The 23251-nt window shown below is 30.1% G+C and overlaps 1 pseudogene across 1 annotated transcript; it reads left to right on the forward strand.

Moving 5' to 3' along the window:
* Positions 1–9702: 9702 nt before the first annotated feature.
* On the forward strand, positions 9703–22805 carry LOC119666383 (annotated as a pseudogene). The gene is made up of 20 exons (XR_005251410.1): positions 9703–9907; positions 13222–13336; positions 13493–14022; positions 14099–14372; positions 14434–14573; positions 14637–14751; positions 14908–15437; positions 15514–15787; positions 15849–15988; positions 16052–16166; positions 16323–16849; positions 16926–17199; positions 17261–17400; positions 17464–17578; positions 17735–18264; positions 18341–18614; positions 18676–18968; positions 21823–22093; positions 22153–22304; positions 22358–22805. The product of XR_005251410.1 is annotated as an uncharacterized LOC119666383 (transcript).
* Positions 22806–23251: the final 446 nt, after the last annotated feature.

Consider the following 23251-nt stretch of genomic DNA (forward strand, 5'->3'; position numbering starts at 1 on the left):
TATTATGTTAATATTTTTTAACATTATAATCTTCTTCTAAACCTTTACTTTAAGATGTTTATGAAAATTATACTTACATTGTTATTATGTTCCACAACCTTTATATGCCAAAACATACATTTAAATTGTTATTATGTTAAATTAATTATTATAATCTTCTTATAAACCTTAACGTTATAATGTATATTAAACTTATAAATATATTGTTATTATATTATACAAACTTTATATCTCAAAACATACATTTAAATTATTATTATGTTAATCTTTTAAATATAAAATCTTCTTTTAACCTTTACTCTAAATGTTTATTAAAAATTGTCATTATTTTCCAAAACCCATCTACCTCAACTCATTATAATCTTCTTTTCTCAAAAAATTATATTTCTAATATTATTATCTTCTACAACCATTTATATTTTAAAACGTACACTTAAATTGTTATTATATTCATTTTACCAAAACTATATATTTGAATAGTAATAATATTCCATAACTTTACACCTTAAAATGTTTTACTCTTTTAAATTGTATACCAAAAATAATAATTTGCTGTTATCTTCCAAATTCCAATATTAATTACCCAAAACGTAATCATATATTTAAAAAATGTTGTTATATATTTAAAATATTGTTGTATTCTAAAAACCTTCCTAACTTTTAAATGTTACAATCATCTAAAAATCTAAAAATGTACACAACAAAAATATTAAAATGTTGTTATATATTTATAATGTCGTTATATTCTAAAAACCTTTTAGAACTTCCAAATGTTACAATCATCTAAAAATGTAATTATAATCTTCTAAAAATATTCAATTAAAATGTTGTTATAATCTTCTAAAAAATGTATACTTAACGCAATGCTATTATCTTCCAAATCATGCACCAAATACATAAAGTTATTATGTGCTATATGTAATTACATACCTAAATGTAAAACTATCATACATTACATACAGGAATACATTATTACGTACATAAAAATAACTATTATACTCCTAAAAGATCATAAATAACATACAAAAACAATCCTATATACTTGAAAATTCTTCTACCTAAATTAATATTATATATTTTATATATTATTATATATTGAAAATTATATATTTTTTTTAAAAAAATTATTCTACATTATATACAAAAATATACTAATATATACCTGAAAAAATCTAAACATCCTACATACAAAATTGTTGAAATTCCTAACCTTCTATTTATTATATACATAACTAATATTTGTATCTAAACAAACAAAATGATCTAAGTACAATATATTGTTTCACCATTATAAATTTTAAACATATATCCATCATATTTAAATACTCCCTATACAATCTTGCATTCTTCATATCTATATATATATATTTCCCTCGTATCACAGCACGCGATAACACTTCAACCACAACATATATGTTTATTGCCCTATCAGAACTGAACGACCCACGAGAGTGTGATGGCTATCTGCATATACCGATGGGGTTGAGCACGCACTAAAATCGCGCAGTGTAATTTCTACCACAAATTCTACAATCCCTCTCCCTTCCATTGTCACCCCCGCAACTAATCTGGTACCTTACCTAACTCACACTTCCGAATTATCCCTTCTTCAGGTGCTCACCTCTATCCGTCAGAAGTATATTCCTGATATATTATATCCACATCCCATCCCTGGTGGATTTATGAATTTAACTAACTTACAAATACCTAAGGAGGTAGAAATCCTCCTGAGCTTTGGTCCGAAATATTGGCCAGTTTCCCCTCCCACGTTAACTGATTACCTATCCTACATCCATAATTACCACGAAGCCCATTTAGATGCTTTCCTTAACCTCAACATACTTTGCCGAAAAGAGATGGAGGAGCATATATAAAACTCCTAAAAGTAATGGTCCGCACTAGGCATCCAAGTCAACACCATAAAATGTTACAACATCTCTACCAAACGACTTATAACTTCTTACAATTGCATCGTAACATAGTGACAGTACAAGCTGATATTGTACAAAATTTATTGTTACTCTGATTTATTAAAAACACATATATGGAAGTGGTAAAAAGTATTTAAAGGAAATGTTATAAATGTTTATAATTAGTACTTTAATAACGGAGAACATTTATAAAATATAAAAAGCAGAAATAGCGTTCGAAATAAAAGTTAAAATTTTTAAAAAAACAAAACCGACTTTAAAATAGTTTCGACGTAATAACTTAAAAATTAAAAACAAAAATATACATAAAATCAGTCATTATAGATTAAGATAAATGGAATAGGAAGTAAATATGTCTTAGCAATCAGTTCAAACAATTTTTGTTGATGTTTAAGGCATATAATATATATTACAGCCACACTTATTTTTTTTGCAAAAACTAGTTTTGAGTATCAGTTTCTGAGGACATGCTTCGTCATGTCGTATATTCATCTAATGCATTTTAACTGATGATAACCATGCATAAATAATACAAGTAAATACAATACCAGCCATTAGAAAAGAGAACAAAAGCTAAACCGAAACTCAAAAACACCTCAAAATCTATCTTTGCGGAAAAGATAGTTCTATAATGATTTAAAAGCGAATAATACATTCTGGAACTTAATCATATACTTAATCATGTAATCGCATGTAGCCTAGTTAAATCTATGTAGAATAAATAATAATATATACAGCGAAAGCTTTTAAATTTATTAAATTTAATTTAAACGAATAATAATTGCATCCCTTTATTAAGCTTCATTTTAGACTAATCAATACAAACAAATTTTTAAAATTACTTTTCAAATGAACAGTTTATTTAATATTTTTAACAGGAAATGTTATTTTTTATTTGATTTGATATTCAATAATTGATTATTATTGACTGTTCAAATTTTTTTTTAAATTAATGCTAATGGAAATGTGCGACCTCTATAATTAAAACTATGAAATAGTTCATGTTATGGGTAAAGCCCTGAGAGGTTGTTCAAGTGAAATTTTTTCTTTATAAAAACTGATAAATATACTTTTAAAATTGGATTGCCGTTTTTTGCTACTCATATAGTCCAGATTAAAAAGTGTATTGAGACCTTTAATTATTTTATACAATAATATTATCATAAATATTATTGTAACAAGGTTAGATGTAACCATATCATAGTAATAATGCATTTTAATGCCTAATACTCTGAGTAGGAGGGACAAATGTTATCGATATCTTAAGTTATATAACTTAGTCAAAGGAATAATAATAGATTGAACACCAACTTAAAATATTTTAAAATCTAGGAAGGATATTTCAGCCACGATTTTATAGTAGAAAATTATCAAAAATGTTTCAGATATAAAACCTGAGAATTCTAGCTCTTTTTGCTACCAAAATTATTATAATATATAATATCTTGCTGTGGTTAATTTATATTTTAGAAATGATATGTGGTTTAAAAATATGTCTAAATTAGATGACGTTTGCAAAGACTTATATAACAAAAAAAAAATTATAGATAGATTAGGAGTAAATGATCAAATATTTCTCGCAGTGGAGCAGAACATTGCAACCACAGTAGAAAATTTTGTGCTACTACTTTTGTCTCTCGTTAAAAAGTTCTTAATTTTAAACCTTTCATGCTGACCCAGAGAAAAGTCTAATACTCACATAGAGTGTAACTAGAAGTCTCATTCTCTTGCAGACAGAGACGATATCTCATCTCAGACACACCCATCTTGTTGAGATGGTGGCCCAGGTTAAGATATCTCGTCAAACCTCTCTTTATAGACAAAACTAAAACAATGTAGGCTCATTGTGGAAGCAGAAATATTAAAAATCAAAATTAAAACTTAAATCTTTAATATATCTAAAAACTTCAAAATATATACATATAGACTCATGCTAAGAGTATCTGGTAAAACACAACAAATATCTTACAGAAACTATTTTTGTTTCTTCTCAGTTTCTGAATCAATTGGGCATTTATAGTTAACCGCACAACATTTTATTTTTATGATACCAGTACATTTCGCATATGTAATAAATATTAAATTTTTATATTTTTTATAGATACATATAATGTGAGTTCGGTTGAACAGTGAAAGAGAAATATTAAATGTTATACAAAGACAACTTGAAATTTTAATTTATGCAATACAAGTTAACAAAGAATTTGTGATAAAATTGAAGTAAATTTTTACAAATGTTCTTTATGTTAATTTTAATTTCTTTCTTTACTTAATATCAGGTTTAGTTAATAATATATATGTGTACAGTTATAATTCAGAAAGGAAATAACTATAAATACTAGTATATTGGATTTTATACACACTTTAAATAGTTGTTGCTATTAGAAAAAAATTAAATGCAGATTTTATAGTTATTTGTTATAATTCGATTATTATGGATATTTTTATTATTTTGGTAAAGTTATAAATATTGATTTTAATTGTAGTTCTTCAACATTAGCAATTGTAATAAGCTATTTTTAATACCTTTAACATATACTTTTTTAAATTTACTTTTTTAATCATAGATTGCTTAGGATTTACGCGTATTTATTTCACAAACTAAATTAAAGAGTATAATGACTATTAACATGTATTTCTGTAGGAATTTCTTGTGAAAACATTTTTCCATTTTTTAGTGCTTTTAGTTGGCACTAATTTGCTTTATTTTATTATTTCACATTTTTTGTGCTGTAAGCTGGCAGTGTTGTTTATTTCTGTACATACATTTGAGCTATATTTACCACCGGCTGCATGCCACTTTAATTATTTTTAATAAAAAAAATATATTTTTTTTCGAAATACTTTTATTCAGAATAAAATGTGTTCTTAATAATTAAATAAAACAAAAAAAAATCGCTCATCAATCGCTGAATTTATTTTATTGTTCAGAAATTTACATCTTTCAGTTTAATACAATTGTGCCTATGTTTTATACATTTTTTGGAAGCTGATTGAGAGTCATATCTCAATTTAATTCTTTCAACGAAGGTTTATCTTCCTTAAAATGGTAACTTTAGTTTCGGAAACAAAAAAGTTTTACTAGGCCATGCTAGGTGAAACTTGAGGTGAAAATGAAGATGTCAAGATATACTACGATCGAACAATATACTTAGACCACACGAGGCTCCATAACCGCCCCGATATCACGTTCCTTGATAAGAACGAACGTAAATGCTACTTCATTGATGTTGCAATCTCTGCTACCAGAAACATGTGCCGTACATACACAGAGAAAATTAGCAGATATACTGAGTTAGCAGTGGAAACTAAACGAAACTGGAACGTTAAGGAAATCAAGACCATTCCAATAATAATAAGCGCTTAAGGTGTAATTGACAAACATCTCTGTACAAATATGAGCAGCTTTAGACTCCCGCAAAACTTCGTTGATACCATGCAGAAGTCAGTGATCATCGATATCTGTCATATCACCAGAAGTTTCATTACCTAAATTCTCATATACAATATATTTTGTCAGGGCATTATAAGAGCGCTTTGTGGTTCAAACCCTCAATCTCCCAATATTTTTTGGATCATTTCACACTAGATATAATGAAAACATCTATAGAATATTTAGAAGCAATTGCCTCTAATATTTATTCTCTAACTTTCAATGAAATCTCTGCATCGATACTCGGTTAGTACGTGATTTATTATTCGAAACAAGTGATGAAAAAAAGTGTAGCGAATGTGGTAGAATTGTCTTTCCAAATAATTATTAACAAATCAATATTATTAGTGGAATGTATTTTCCATTACGTCAGTTTTTTACAAGATCTCACTTTTATCCTATAAGTTGCACGCAATTGTGGTTGTTAGCTATTTCGGTTTATTCCAGTTTTAGTATATTTCATCTTTCTAATTCCACTAAATCAAGAACATCACCTCCTTAACATAAAAACATTGATTTACCTTTAAATTATCGTAAAAAATCTTCTGCAGTTCTTTACCAATTCCGAGCTTTCTGGTGTCTTTGTACATGTTTTCTTTCCATCTCAACTTCGGTCTGCCTCTATGCCTTGCTGTCATCGGATTAGCATTAAAAATCAATAATTTTTTTCGGGGAGACATATTTATTACGAGGGTGTAGTAATTTTTTTTATTGATCAACTTGGAGTGTTTGTAAAAAAAAGAGACAGAAGTCTTTCATAGTGATTAAATTTTTGTACATTCAAAATAATACGTCTTTAGAAATTAAACACCAATTAAATAAAAAAAAAATCTGGAGAGATGAAGATGCAACTTCTGTATTAAAAAATATCAGAAATGAGTATTAATTGGTATTAGATGATCATTGCATAGAAATTAATTAAGCCTACTTGTCTGGACCAAAAATGAAATCATTTATGCATTTCTAAGTATCTGTTACCTTGTTTAAACAAAACAAGGAGGACAATTTATACAAATTCTTAGGTGTTTACGAAATGTCTTCACAGTAAAAGAAAATACTTTGCTTCACTAAGATAATGGACAGGCTCATACTTTGATAGGCGCTGTCTAAAACTCACAAATTTTATTTTAAGTGAATTGATCATCGCCATAAGTTAGCAGATCTGGACCCCAGTGATGTTACTATTTCCATGTTTTAAATTTGTTTGAACGGCAAAAATATTCGTAGAAAATGAATATTTTGATGGCATTCACGTATTGAACTATTAGAAAGGTTTAAGAGAAAAGTTGAAATCTTGTCGAAAAAACTATAATGAGTTAATCACTTCTTATGTCGAAGCAAAATCCACAAAAACAAAACATTCCTTACTTTCTTTGGTAGAATTCTTTCAAACAACTCTTGTACATACATATATGTATTTCTAGTTATGGAAGCTGAACAATGGTGCAGTAAACCCGCACACGTATTACTTAATATCTATTTAGTACAATTCAGCATAAGTAATAAATTAACAAATAGTTAACATTGTACTATTCATATCCAATAAAAGATGTTTAAAAAAAAAATATGTATTACATGTGAGAAACAATTTATATTTTTTTAAAATATAATTTAAAAATGCTATGCAATTGCTCAAAATGTAATAGAACATTTAAAAATTGTACTCATCTTAGGATATTTATTTTTAATAAGAACTTCTACAATAGTGGGTAAATGGACAGCTCCAAACTTTTGTAGCATCTGCGCTAGCGAAAAAAAAAGAACATGTCCTTTTACCTGCATCACGCCCATGCCTTCTAGCTTTGAGAAATCTAGACTACAAGATATTTAGACTCTTAATCTCAGCGCTCTCCTAATTATTGAAATAAAGTTTCCATTTTCGGTGTGGACATCTTTTCTGTTCACACCTATGTAATTAAAATAGTTATAGTGGGTAAAGAGTTGGTTTTAGTGGGTTAAAGTCTCACACTATGGCAGTTGATGGTTTCCTTCTACTGCAAAAAAACAAAACAGTTAGCATATAGTAAGTCCTACTATTAACTGTAAGAGTATAAGTTTGCAAACTTTTTTCGACATTCGCCTAAATTATCCTAAATCTATCCTAAACTACATTAGACATTTAAACTAATAATAATGATTTATTGCTTTTCATTTTAATAATTAGTAAAATTTTTGTTTCCAATATTAAATTCGATGAGACTGCAATAGGTTAATTTATGGGATATCAGAAACATAAAAATTTCCACATATATCAAATGAAATATTATTTTAAATTTTTACAAATTATGAGTTAAGCTAGATCGTTTATTTACTACATTAACTGTATGTAATGCAAATAATATAATTTATGGATTACATTCATTGTGATAAATGAGAAATATGGATTTGCAAAAGTATCTCTTTTTAATGCATATGATTAACTTAAGAACTTATCTTTATTTTTTGAATATAGCCTGAAAAATTTTACTAACAATTTTTTTTCACGATTTTTATAGAAATCAAAGAAGTGCTGTAACGTATAGTAGAGTTTGTCTCCTTTCGTATACTCTTCAACGTTTTATTTAAAATAAATTCAAAACGTACATCACGTAGTATCTCGCAAAAAAAATTTAAACAATCAACAGTTTAATTAAGTGAAGGAAGAAATACGTTATTTAAGCTTATGGTAGTATTTAATGCAATACAATACTTTATTATTGAGTTTATTTACTAAAGGGGTAATATATTTTAAAAGTTAATTCAAAATTGCGGTAATGCTGATTATATTGAATATGCAAGATAGTAATACTGAGACTGAATTCAAGGACTCATAAATTTAGTTAAAACTAAACGATAAACGAAAAAATAAATTATAACATATAACATATATGGTAACATATATGGTTAAAATCAGTTAAAAATGTTTTATATTTTAATATATGTTTTATTATTAAATATGTCAAAATATGACCTAACAGGTATGTATTTTAAATTTATTTATTAATTATATTGTATGCCTGCTTCTATGTATATTGTATAACCTTTTCTGTAACAACGAAACTGTACCCCCTTCTTGACTATGTGAAGATACTGTGGCAGTTACGATCAATTGATTTTACTTAACGCAGGCAACAAAGACTTTAGTCCACGACAAGCCAAAAGTTTCTTTCATTGGCAAAACAGAAGAAAAGACCGAATTTCACGTGGAACAAGATTATTGCATTTTTAAGCCAGTTATTCCAGCATGGCAACGAGTTTCTTGTATCTAAAAATAATACCGGCCGGTTTTAAGGTTTAAAAAAGAGAATAACAGATCTAAAAGAATCGTTTTGAAGGCGATGCTACGTACAGCTTTACAAAGGATGCAAATTCTATATATATAAATATATATGTTTGGTATATAAACTACAACAACAACGAAAAAAAATTAAAACATTTACAAAAAAGTCAAATGATTTAAAAGTAAAGACAACTCAAGAGGAACGAATATTCTACAAAATTCTTCGTTTATGTTTTCTTGTAGTTTCTATGCTGCTGCTTGATGCTGCTGTAGCCGATGTTACTCTGCTTAATGGTGTTAGTGAGTTCGAGTTTACCTGCTCCCTGACATCAGGTAGGCGGCAAGTACCAGGCAACCTACGGTCTTTTAGTCGTGGTAAATCCTTTTGACTTACGTTGAACACGATCGAAGACGAAACAATTTAAACCTTTAATAATGATCATTATGATTGTAATGTGTATAACCATTACGAAAATGGTTATACTGAAGCAATGACGATGACGATGACGAAGACGAAGATGATGATGCTAGTTACAACATGGTGCATAAGAATGACTTATTCAAACTGCATTTTGTTTGAAAATTCAATATAAGTAAAAAATATGTTTTGCTTTTGTGTGAGTAGATTATACCATTGATAGGAGGAATATAGGTTCTGGCATCTAACTTAATGCAGATACTATTTCCTTATATAAACAATATCAAAGCAGAAATGAATAATTTCTAAAATCAATCAAAATGCTTTCAATAAAGAATCTTATATTTATTTTGAGAAATTTATTGTGTATTGTACACTGACCTCTTCTAAAATAGCGAAGATTATGTATTAGGCGAAACAGTAAAAAACCACGTACTTCGAGAAGCACCAACGAAAGCAAATGCCACTGGCAACGGTTTAGAGATTTGCTCTTTAATAGTTTCCTCTAACTTCAGTTTATTTATGCAAATTCATCTCAAAAATATGTAACGCATATATAATATATTTTTTATATATAAATTTTTAATTACTTTTTTCTTCTTGTACCATTGCTGTTGCTCTTGCTTTCGGCTTATAACTCAACAAAGTCATATCAAAATTTTAGTACGTTCGCGACTGCACAAGAAGCATTTAGTATTGAAAAAATCGCGCGGTGATTGTGAATAATATTAAACTAACTCTAATAATTCATTTTAATTCGTTTGTTTTATTTAAAAATAAATAAAAATAATTCATATTTAATTTGCTAAGCATTGTTAATAATGCCAAATCCATCTAACGGCTTTTATCCCTTTTTTAAGAGAAGGGTAGGTTTAAAAATATTTTATTTCAAATTAAGCTTGAAATATTTTAGTTAGATGTGATAAGACTATTTAAACATATTAATATAAAAAATTAAACTCACTGAAATTGGGTTAAATAATATTGTTGTGTATGCCAAGGTCTCCGAATGTTTTTAGAAGTTGTTTATTATTAGTATACAAAACTATATAAAAAAATACTCTAATTGTTGAAGCAATTTATTATTTAAATTCTATTTACAAAATATTTAAAATAAAGGTGTTGTGCTAATTTATTTTGACACATGTTTTATTTGTTTTATAATTTCTTTTTAAATATCCGTAAAAATTTAAAAAAAGTATTAGTTTTAATACTTATATATTATTTTAATTAAAATAAAAATAAAAAAAATTAATAAAGCTATCCATAATTTAGAGTTTATTCATTCACTGTGTCTTTCGTTAGATACAATACAAATAATATAGTTGTCCTAAAATTAAAAATAATTAAATTACTAATAATAATTAATATTGGGTGATGTAAAGTATCCGCCGTATTTTGGTAAAAAAATATTAATTAATTTTATATGAGCCTCTATTAACTGTGGCCTTTTACCATTTTACGGATAGCATCATAATTCCATCAGTGATTTTTAGCTGCTCTTTGGTTGGTCAATTTTTCACCATTAAGAAAGTGTTGCAGGCACCAAAACAAATTATAGACAGACAGTGTAAGGTCTGGACTATACGGAGTCATCAAAGATGTGTATGATTTGGTATTGTCATAATAGAACACACTCCGTTTGCTGTTGGCAAATTCTGATCGCTATTTGTTGATTGTTTCGTTTAAGCAGTTGAGTTGTAAGCAGTAAATAACCGAATAAACCGTTGCACCAGGCTAGATCAGTTTGTAATTGACAATTACTTTCAAAAACCACTACTCCCTCGATACAGGCTTTGAAGTCAATTATGAAATTAATAATGGCTTGCGTTGAATATTACCGTGTTTAATCTATTTTTCAGCGGTAATTAATGTGGTACCCAAACATCCATCATCTTTGAGTAGCCTATTTTTTAAAATAAATAATTTGAAACTCATGATTTAGTTTTTATATCAGTTAATATAATGCTAAAGTGAGTCACAATTTTGTTAATTGTACAGCTTTTGAGCATTAATTTGAAATACCACCTGTAAGTAAAGGAATAGTTTTTTTCCATCCTTAGCGCTTAATCCGAAATAATCCAAAATAAATTTTAAAGTATATTTAGATCAAGTTGATATAGTTCACTTAAATTATTAAAAAGCGTGATTCTAAATAAAATGTGATACCTTTCCTAACTTCCTTCCTGGTATAAATTATTTTAGTGCCATCCATATTAGCAATATAGTAAATCGGTAATAAAATCACAGTAACAATAATTTGCCTAAGTAAGTTTTATAGTACAATCTTACCCTCTAAAATTTAACAGATGCCGCATTAAATGCAAAACCTTATGTTACTCTCTAAAGTTAATAACAGTAACTCTTTTTGGTTAAATCTTAAGCTCTAGAGTTCAAAACATACCAGCCCACTTTTAGATAGATTTTTAACGGCTTGGAAACTTATCACCACATCACTATATCCATACATCACTATATAGTTGTGACAAACTCATTTTAAAAATGCCATTACCATTGTCCTTTGAGAGATGTTGCCAAATTTCGTTATAACTGGATAGGTATTTGATGAGTACCGAAATCTGAGTCTGGCGAGACAATCACAGTGACACTGAATATGTTTTGCTGTTTTCTATTCTTCGTAGCAAAGTATGCAGTTATAGTTTTTTGTAATACCTACCAGCCCACTTACAAATAGCTGTTAATATCTATCACTCTAATCTATCAATAAAGTGTATAAAAAAGAATCTTATGAGTAGACATTTACTTTGCATTTATCAACGACGTTCATGTCCGAAAATTTAAACAAGTAAAATACTAAACTTTGCCGACATTTCATTACCAAAACATCTGACAGCTCGACACCATTATTACACCCTATGAGCTGGTTTAGTGTTTTCCATGCCGAAATCTTTATCTAGAATTTTAGTTGACTAATCAAAGCTAGCGTAAAACTTAACCAGGGGCTAATATGGAACCAGCGTACAATATCATTGATCTGGCTTAAACGACAAAAGCTTCCTCAGCAGAGGATTGAATACTGATCTCTACATTTCATCAATCTTAATTTGGTGTCCCAAGTATGTGAACTTCACAACAGGTGTCCCATTCCCCCTCGCTATGCAAACGGTGGCAAGAATCAAAAGCTTCCTGAGCAGAGGATTGAATACTGATCTCTACATTTCATCAATTTTAATTTGGTGTCCCAAGTATGTCAACTTCAAAACAAGTGTCCCGTTCCCCCTCGCTATGCAAACGGATTGCCCTCCATGCATAGAGTCTGTATTTTTTGAGATAAATGAATAAAATTTTATAGTGTTTTTTGAAACACTTACTTATTTGACCATTACAGCCCGTTACCGAATTTCGACCTGACGCAGCAAGGTCCCAGTTTTTCCAAGGACCTTTGCCGCGTGCACGCCTTCTTCAGTCCCGTACATTAAATCCGGTTAGTGCTCTCTTAACTTGATAATTCTACCGGAGACACGGTCTATCTCTATCTCTCTGTATCTATCTCTATCTTTCTCCAACTACTGCTTCAAACACTTCGCTGAAGCATATTCATCCATTCTAACAATATGACCAAGCCTGCAAAGCCGCTGGATGTTAATTCGCTTAATTATATCAATGTCGTAATAAAGCTCGTACAAGTCGTGATTCATTCGTATGCGCTTCGTTGTTCTTTAGTCGCTGTAAAGCAACATTTTTGTCCTTACAGGTTGATGCTCCAGGCTTAAAACCTTAAGTCAGACACGCGTTTTTTGAGTGAGTTTTTTGTAACAAGGTTTTTTAGTGTAGTTCGCTAGTAGTTTTTTGTTTTGCATTCCTTATTAGTTTTTTATTGACGCTTCACACTTTTGCTTTGTTTATTTTAAAGTACAGTAATCCCCCTATAACGCGGTAGATTGGTTCCGCGTTATAGGTATGTTCCCGTATACACACGTTCAAAGGTATGCGATTCTAATTATTTATGAATTATAAATATTAATAAATTTACCTCTTTCTCTCTTTCTTTGTTTTACTAATAAAGGTCAATAGACTCTCAAAATCGCTTACATTTTCAATCCGTTATCGTTTATTTGAATATTTTTTGATTTATATAAATATTTGCTAATTAATGTAAATATTTGTTTTATGCTAATAAATTTAATAATAAATAATTTATACTTAATTTTGTTTTCAGTGTCTACAAGTAGCCACAAATGTAACAGAACAAAAACATCATGTAACGAGAGAAATAAGAGGAAAGAATTTAGGTTTATGTCGAGGGTTTCGAGGATGCACTGTTTGGTTAACCGGTAAGACATATATACTGCTATCTAATACTGCTACTTATATTAATTAATAGTGTATAAAGTAAGATTATTTTATTAAATAAAATTAAAATTAATATATCTCAAAATAGAAAAATTAGACAAAAAATAATTTTTTCATATTTTTCCGCTAACTGTTAGGACTGAGTGGTGCTGGCAAAACTTCAATTGCCTTTGAATTAGAGGCTTATCTAGTGTCACGTGGCATTCCTGCATACGGTCTTGATGGTGATAATATACGCACAGGTTTGAATAAAAATCTAGGTTTTACACCGGCAGATAGAGAGGAAAATATACGTCGTGTTGGTGAAGTAGCAAAATTATTTGCTGATAGTGGTGTTGTAGCGATTTGCAGTTTTGTTTCACCATTTGCGGATGACCGTGAATTAGTGCGGAAAATACATAAAGACTCGGATCTTAAATTTTATGAAGTCTATGTAGATACACCTTTGTCAGTGTGTGAGACGAGAGATGTTAAAGGCTTATATAAAAAAGCTAGGGAAGGTATTATTAAGGGATTTACTGGTATAACGCAAGAATATGAAGTTCCACAACATCCAGAAATAGTAGTAAGCACAGATGGGTTTACGATACAGGAATCTACACAAAAAGTGATACATCTACTAGAAGAAGAAGCGATAATACCTAAAACCTTACGAGACATCAATCAAGTAGGTTTTTGTTAGAATTTTTATATATATATTATTTTTCCTCTATAATTATTTTTAATTATTCTTATTATCTAAGCTTCCTGAACTCTTTATAGATTCAAGTCGCACAGAAGCAGCTTTGCACGAAATAAAATCTTTAAAAACAATTCCTATCACTAAAATAGAACTGCAATGGTTGCAAATATTATCAGAAGGTTGGGCATATCCTTTAAAAGGATTTATGCGCGAACAAGAATACCTTCAAACTTTGCATTTTAATTCCATATTAACGGAAGATGGTGCCTTTCGTGAAAATCAATCGGTGCCTATTGTATTATCTGTATCAGCTGATGCTAAAGAGAAATTAGATGGTATTAAATTATAGCAAAATACAAATAAAAAAAGTATCTATATTCATAATTTTTTTTACAGGTGTCTCTGCACTAGCTCTTACTTACAATGATAAAGCTATAGCTATTCTACGCAAACCTGAATTTTATTATCATCGAAAAGAAGAACGATTATCTCGTCAATTTGGTACAAGCAATCCTAATCATCCATATGCTAAAATGGTCTTTGAATCACTAGATAAGCCTCTAATAAAATAAATAATTTATACTTAATTTTGTTTTCAGTGTCTACAAGTAGCCACAAATGTAACAGAACAAAAACATCATGTAACGAGAGAAATAAGAGGAAAGAATTTAGGTTTATGTCGAGGGTTTCGAGGATGCACTGTTTGGTTAACCGGTAAGACATATATACTGCTATCTAATACTGCTACTTATATTAATTAATAGTGTATAAAGTAAGATTATTTTATTAAATAAAATTAAAATTAATATATCTCAAAATAGAAAAATTAGACAAAAAATAATTTTTTCATATTTTTCCGCTAACTGTTAGGACTAAGTGGTGCTGGCAAAACTTCAATTGCCTTTGAATTAGAGGCTTATCTAGTGTCACGTGGCATTCCTGCATACGGTCTTGATGGTGATAATATACGCACAGGTTTGAATAAAAATCTAGGTTTTACACCGGCAGATAGAGAGGAAAATATACGTCGTGTTGGTGAAGTAGCAAAATTATTTGCTGATAGTGGTGTTGTAGCGATTTGCAGTTTTGTTTCACCATTTGCGGATGACCGTGAATTAGTGCGGAAAATACATAAAGACTCGGATCTTAAATTTTATGAAGTCTATGTAGATACACCTTTGTCAGTGTGTGAGACGAGAGATGTTAAAGGCTTATATAAAAAAGCTAGGGAAGGTATTATTAAGGGATTTACTGGTATAACGCAAGAATATGAAGTTCCACAACATCCAGAAATAGTAGTAAGCACAGATGGGTTTACGATACAGGAATCTACACAAAAAGTGATACATCTACTAGAAGAAGAAGCGATAATACCTAAAACCTTACGAGACATCAATCAAGTAGGTTTTTGTTAGAATTTTTATATATATATTATTTTTCCTCTATAATTATTTTTAATTATTCTTATTATCTAAGCTTCCTGAACTCTTCATAGATTCAAGTCGCACAGAAGCAGCTTTGCACGAAATAAAATCTTTAAAAACAATTCCTATCACTAAAATAGAACTGCAATGGTTGCAAATATTATCAGAAGGTTGGGCATATCCTTTAAAAGGATTTATGCGCGAACAAGAATACCTTCAAACTTTGCATTTTAATTCCATATTAACGGAAGATGGTGCCTTTCGTGAAAATCAATCGGTGCCTATTGTATTATCTGTATCAGCTGATGCTAAAGAGAAATTAGATGGTATTAAATTATAGCAAAATACAAATAAAAAAAGTATCTATATTCATAATTTTTTTTACAGGTGTCTCTGCACTAGCTCTTACTTACAATGATAAAGCTATAGCTATTCTACGCAAACCTGAATTTTATTATCATCGAAAAGAAGAACGATTATCTCGTCAATTTGGTACAAGCAATCCTAATCATCCATATGCTAAAATGGTCTTTGAATCACTAGATAAGCCTCTAATAAAATAAATAATTTATACTTAATTTTGTTTTCAGTGTCTACAAGTAGCCACAAATGTAACAGAACAAAAACATCATGTAACGAGAGAAATAAGAGGAAAGAATTTAGGTTTATGTCGAGGGTTTCGAGGATGCACTGTTTGGTTAACCGGTAAGACATATATACTGCTATCTAATACTGCTACTTATATTAATTAATAGTGTATAAAGTAAGATTATTTTATTAAATAAAATTAAAATTAATATATCTCAAAATAGAAAAATTAGACAAAAAATAATTTTTTCATATTTTTCCGCTAACTGTTAGGACTGAGTGGTGCTGGCAAAACTTCAATTGCCTTTGAATTAGAGGCTTATCTAGTGTCACGTGGCATTCCTGCATACGGTCTTGATGGTGATAATATACCACAGGTTTGAAATAAAATCTAGGGTTTTTACCCGGCAGATAGAGAAGGAATATACTCGTGTTGGTGAAGTTAGCAAAAATTTGCTTGATAGTGGTGTGTAGCGATTTGCAGTTTTGTTTCACCATTTGCGGATGACCGTGAATTAGTGCGGAAAATACATAAAGACTCGGATCTTAAATTTTATGAAGTCTATGTAGATACACCTTTGTCAGTGTGTGAGACGAGAGATGATAAAGGCTTATATAAAAAAGCTAGGGAAGGTATTATTAAGGGATTTACTGGTATAACGCAAGAATATGAAGTTCCACAACATCCAGAAATAGTAGTAAGCACAGATGGGTTTACGATACAGGAATCTACACAAAAAGTGATACATCTACTAGAAGAAGAAGCGATAATACCTAAAACCTTACGAGACATCAATCAAGTAGGTTTTTGTTAGAATTTTTATATATATATTATTTTTCCTCTATAATTATTTTTAATTATTCTTATTATCTAAGCTTCCTGAACTCTTTATAGATTCAAGTCGCACAGAAGCAGCTTTGCACGAAATAAAATCTTTAAAAACAATTCCTATCACTAAAATAGAACTGCAATGGTTGCAAATATTATCAGAAGGTTGGGCATATCCTTTAAAAGGATTTATGCGCGAACAAGAATACCTTCAAACTTTGCATTTTAATTCCATATTAACGGAAGATGGTGCCTTTCGTGAAAATCAATCGGTGCCTATTGTATTATCTGTATCAGCTGATGCTAAAGAGAAATTAGATGGTATTAAATTATAGCAAAATACAAATAAAAAAAGTATCTATATTCATAATTTTTTTTACAGGTGTCTCTGCACTAGCTCTTACTTACAATGATAAAGCTATAGCTATTCTACGCAAACCTGAATTTTATTATCATCGAAAAGAAGAACGATTATCTCGTCAATTTGGTACAAGCAATCCTAATCATCCATATGCTAAAATGGTCTTTGAATCACTAGATAAGCCTCTAATAAAATAAATAATTTATACTTAATTTTGTTTTCAGTGTCTACAAGTAGCCACAAATGTAACAGAACAAAAACATCATGTAACGAGAGAAATAAGAGGAAAGAATTTAGGTTTATGTCGAGGGTTTCGAGGATGCACTGTTTGGTTAACCGGTAAGACATATATACTGCTATCTAATACTGCTACTTATATTAATTAATAGTGTATAAAGTAAGATTATTTTATTAAATAAAATTAAAATTAATATATCTCAAAATAGAAAAATTAGACAAAAAATAATTTTTTCATATTTTTCCGCTAACTGTTAGGACTAAGTGGTGCTGGCAAAACTTCAATTGCCTTTGAATTAGAGGCTTATCTAGTGTCACGTGGCATTCCTGCATACGGTCTTGATGGTGATAATATACGCACAGGTTTGAATAAAAATCTAGGTTTTACACCGGCAGATAGAGAGGAAAATATACGTCGTGTTGGTGAAGTAGCAAAATTATTTGCTGATAGTGGTGTTGTAGCGATTTGCAGTTTTGTTTCACCATTTGCGGATGACCGTGAATTAGTGCGGAAAATACATAAAGACTCGGATCTTAAATTTTATGAAGTCTATGTAGATACACCTTTGTCAGTGTGTGAGACGAGAGATGATAAAGGCTTATATAAAAAAGCTAGGGAAGGTATTATTAAGGGATTTACTGGTATAACGCAAGAATATGAAGTTCCACAACATCCAGAAATAGTAGTAAGCACAGATGGGTTTACGATACAGGAATCTACACAAAAAGTGATACATCTACTAGAAGAAGAAGCGATAATACCTAAAACCTTACGAGACATCAATCAAGTAGGTTTTTGTTAGAATTTTTATATATATATTATTTTTCCTCTATAATTATTTTTAATTATTCTTATTATCTAAGCTTCCTGAACTCTTCATAGATTCAAGTCGCACAGAAGCAGCTTTGCACGAAATAAAATCTTTAAAAACAATTCCTATCACTAAAATAGAACTGCAATGGTTGCAAATTTTATCAGAAGGTTGGGCATATCCTTTAAAAGGATTTATGCGTGAACAAGAATACCTTCAAACTTTGCATTTTAATTCCATATTAACGGAAGATGGTGCCTTCCGTGAAAATCAATCGGTGCCTATTGTATTATCTGTATCAGCTGATGCTAAAGAGAAATTAGATGGTATTAAATTATAGCAAAATACAAATAAAAAAAGTATCTATATTCATAATTTTTTTTACAGGTGTCTCTGCACTAGCTCTTACTTACAATGATAAAGCTATAGCTATTCTACGCAAACCTGAATTTTATTATCATCGAAAAGAAGAACGATTATCTCGTCAATTTGGTACAAGCAATCCTAATCATCCATATGCTAAAATGGTCTTTGAATCAGGTGACTATTTAGTTGGCGGTGATTTAGAAGTTCTTGAAAGAGTTCGCTGGAATGATGGTTTAGATCAATATCGCTTAACTCCAAATGAGCTGCGACAGAAATTTGCTGATATGCAGGCTGACGCCATATTTGCATTTCAAGTAAGTATATAATATATTCAAAAATGCATATTTTATTTTATTATATACAATATATTTGAAAATTTGCATAATAACAACTTTTAGTTTTTTGTTAGTAAGTCAAATTTGAAGTTTTTACTTTTATGAGACCATGGTTTATATTTCCTACAAGATGACCGCGTAGGTCTGTATTTGTATTGTTATTAGACAATAATTTTTACTAAATAGTACAGGATTTTTCCTTCTTGTGCAACAAGGACAATTAATGCTGCCTTAACTTGATCCCCTACAGGTTCTTCCTTCCACAGTAGTTTCAAACACATTTTTGCTAGACCATAGCTGGATAAGATAGTTGTCTAAAACTCGTAGAAATCTAACGATCTTGCAAAGAATTTTTCTCTTTAACATTGTCAGTGTTGCGTCATTACTCTGTGATGAAAGTCCATGCTTCTACAAAATGCAGAATCATAGGTATAACGAACGAACTGTAGAGCGTAAATTGTTGTGGTCGCAGTTAAGTTCTATATCGTAATTGCGTACTAAACACATTGCAGCCATGATTTTTGTTGGTTACTGTTAAGCAAAGACAATAGTAACTTCATGTTCGCTACCACTTATGATGCGTAAGCAAATAGTTGGATACAAGTGTGATATATCGTATAATTGCGATTGTAAAATTGACGAGATCAGATAGACTGCTACCTTGACGAAGTTACGCCATGCAGTTACAAAGAATACTTTCAAATTAAAGCGAGATTAAAGATTAGATCGACGCTTGGCCATAATATAATTAACAACAGATGCCTGCGTAACCTGCCGGAGAGCGCAATACCGCTTATCACTAACGTAATTAATTGCATGCTCAATCTAGGTGAATTTCCTAAGACCTGGTAGCTGGCTACAGTCATTGTCTTACCTAAACCGGATAATAACCCACAATTACCGCAGAACTGGCGCCCCATAAGCCTGCTATCAACGATACGAAAGCTAGTCGAAAAGGTAATTCTTAGTAAATTAAATGCTGTAGTGGCTTCATGCAATATACTCCCTGACGAACAATTTGACTTTAGAAATAACCTGTCTACGGAGCTTCAACTGGCTAGAACGACCCAAATGATTCAAACAGCCCTCAGTAGACGAGAGTCGACTGGAATGATCATTTTTGACATTTTTAAAGCTTTTGACAAGGTCTGATACGATGGCTCGATAGTAAAAATGTATATAACAAAAATGTAATATATGTGTTCCAGGCAGGCTAACTAAGATCATCGGCAGCTACCTACGTGGGAGGTCCTTTCGCACGTAAATCAACAGCGCTCTCTCGTCAGTCCGAACTATAGAAACAGGAGTTCCTCAGAAATCGCCATTTTCCCCCACTCTCTACAACATTTATGCATCTGATATCTCAATGTTAGGGCCCTCGACTCTGGCGTTGTATGCTGACGACGCGTGTATGTTATACTCGGATCAATGTGCTCTCAACATAACCAACACACTTCAAGAGCATATAAACCTCATTCTGGAGTATTTTCAGAAATGGACGGTACTCCACGCGTAATTGAAGACAGAACTCGTCAAGATTGAGAGTGGGAGATATGGTAATAAACTGTGAGGATAGCATTAAATATCTAGGCATCACGGTGGACAAACACATGGCTTAAGCATGTTCAATTAAAAAGTATTAGCTATGCCAAAATTCTTCATCACCTCCAACCACTATTCAAAAATGAAAGTCTCAATACTAAGAACAGGAAGCTGTTATATAACCAAATAATTCGACCGTCACTTCTATATGGATGTGTAGCGTTTAGCAAAGCCTATAACACTACTATTCGCCAGCTAGAAATTGCACAAAGCCAGGCTCTGAGAAGACCTTTCAAGGTACCATGGCAAATTAGAACAAATGACATCCTCAGGGACCTCAAGATTGATCCGATCAAAAAATACTGGTAAGTTTACCAACACCGCGTTGTCGAATATCAGAATAGTTACAGAATGGGGAGTTATGCAGGCCTGAGGTCAATTATTGCTTAGTCTGATGAAGTGATAAACAATAATCCAGTCAAGGCGTAGAAGGATATTGAAGAAACCTCGCAGTTAATAGAGAATGAAAATGCTCAAGTACATTGACTTATTATAATACATAATAATTATAAAACTGACATATATAAATAAATACGAAAAAATAAGGGAAAATAAATTAAATGTTAATAAATAACATACAATACGAAATATAATTAATTATTGATAATATAATATTCCGTCTTGTGACCATACACAATTATAATAAATTGAATAAATATGTAAACAATGTACAAATTTAAAACTTATTTAATATATAATATTAAAGAAATCTGTCGTAACACTCTGAGTTGGAGAAGGAATTCAGCGTGTTTTTAGCGGTACGTATACTTGAAAAGGTATACTTACGAATACTCTCCGTATACCTTTTTCGTATACTTGAATGACTTATTAATTGTAAATGCTTCCGTTTTTATACATATACAAAAAAAAAATTTAAAGTATCCTTTGACGCATTCAGTCAGTGCACAACTTAAATCAAGTGCAATACAAAGTACATCTAAAGTCTAACTTAAAGCATAAAACGAATATAATTTCACAGAAAATGTCTGTAATTTTATAACGTAGCTTTTTTAAAAAGTGGTCTGACTTTAATTGGGCTAAATCATTTCTTTATAATTGATTGTTCGTGAATTCTACTTATATATATATACATATATATATTATTGATATGCAAAATATGCAAAAAGATTATTATCGAATTCTCTTGTTTCTCTCAACTAGATATTAAGGACCTTATTTTACTTTTGTATTAACTTCGCATTTATTTTAATTACATTATTATATTTTTCAGCTAAGAAATCCTATACATAATGGACACGCATTGCTCATGCAAGACACGAAACGTCAACTTCTAGAGCGCGGTTTTAAGAAACCTCTTCTACTTTTACATCCGTTAGGTGGTTGGACAAAAGATAATGATGTACCACTAGATGTACGTATGGCTCAGCACCAAGCTGTACTGGACTCAGGTGTATTAAAACGTGAAGATACGATATTAGCTATATTCCCATCACCGATGATGTATGCTGGACCAACAGAGGTACAATGGCATGCGAAAGCAAGTGAGTACAGTAAACATTACTTCACAGTTACTGGTAAAAACATTCAAATTTAAATTAAGGAATGAATGCGGGTGCTAACTTTTATATTGTTGGACGAGATCCAGCTGGAATGCCTCATCCTGATAAAGAAATGTATCCCGATGGTAATTTGTATGACGGAACGCATGGTGCGCGTGTACTTAAAATGGCACAAGGTCTTGACAGCATGGAAGTATGTAGAGTTATTCATAAGAGGTTTTTAATTATACAAAATGTGTTTTTTAGATTCTACCATTTCGTGTTGCTGCTTATGACAAAACTAATTTGTGCATGGCATTTTTTGAGTCACAACGTAAAGATGAATTTGAATTTATATCGGGAACTAAAATGCGCACATTTGCTAAAACTGGTACTTATCCACCAGATGGTTTCATGGAACCAAAAGCATGGAAGATTTTATCCGAATATTATCAATCCTTAATTAAACAATGAATTTTCCTAAATTGTTTTTATACTAAGAAATGCGTGCAATATTTTCTATACAATTCCTTATCTAAGTTACTTTATTTGTATGCATGTTAAAATATTTTAGTACTTTTTATTTTCAAATTTATTTTACAATTTGTTGTATTATAAACGTTTTAAATTTGTTAAATCTTAAATAATGAATCGTATATTTATGTCGTAAAAAAATTATAATAAAAAGGAATAAAACAATTTTATTCATATTTGCACAGAAAATTCATTGCTTTTATTGTTTTGCAAAATAATAATAGAAAGTTCGCTATTTATAAAAGAAAATGATTTAATTTTTTGATATTATAGTAGAATATATTTTTTCTTTACAAGGTGTGGTCGCGTTATTTTATTAATGGTCTCTTTTATTTCTTTTTTTTATATTTAATAAATGGTAAATATAAATTATATGTATATAATTCATATGTCGAGAAGCATTAATAATATTTCTGAAATGCAGGAACTAATCTCCTGTCAAATTTTTTTTAATAATAATTTCAGTTGGACTTTCAAGTAAACTTTCAAATGAAGCACATTTCTCTTTATTGTTTTAGACGGAAACAAAATTCAATTATTATTATTGTATTGGTTTTACGGTTTTACTCCAATGAATAATTTATAATAATAAAAATTATTATTATTAAGAATAATAAAAATCATTAT

The sequence above is a fragment of the Teleopsis dalmanni genome, chromosome 1, assembly GCF_002237135.1.
Source record: "Teleopsis dalmanni isolate 2A chromosome 1, ASM223713v2, whole genome shotgun sequence".
In the NCBI taxonomy this organism is placed as follows: domain Eukaryota; kingdom Metazoa; phylum Arthropoda; class Insecta; order Diptera; family Diopsidae; genus Teleopsis; species Teleopsis dalmanni.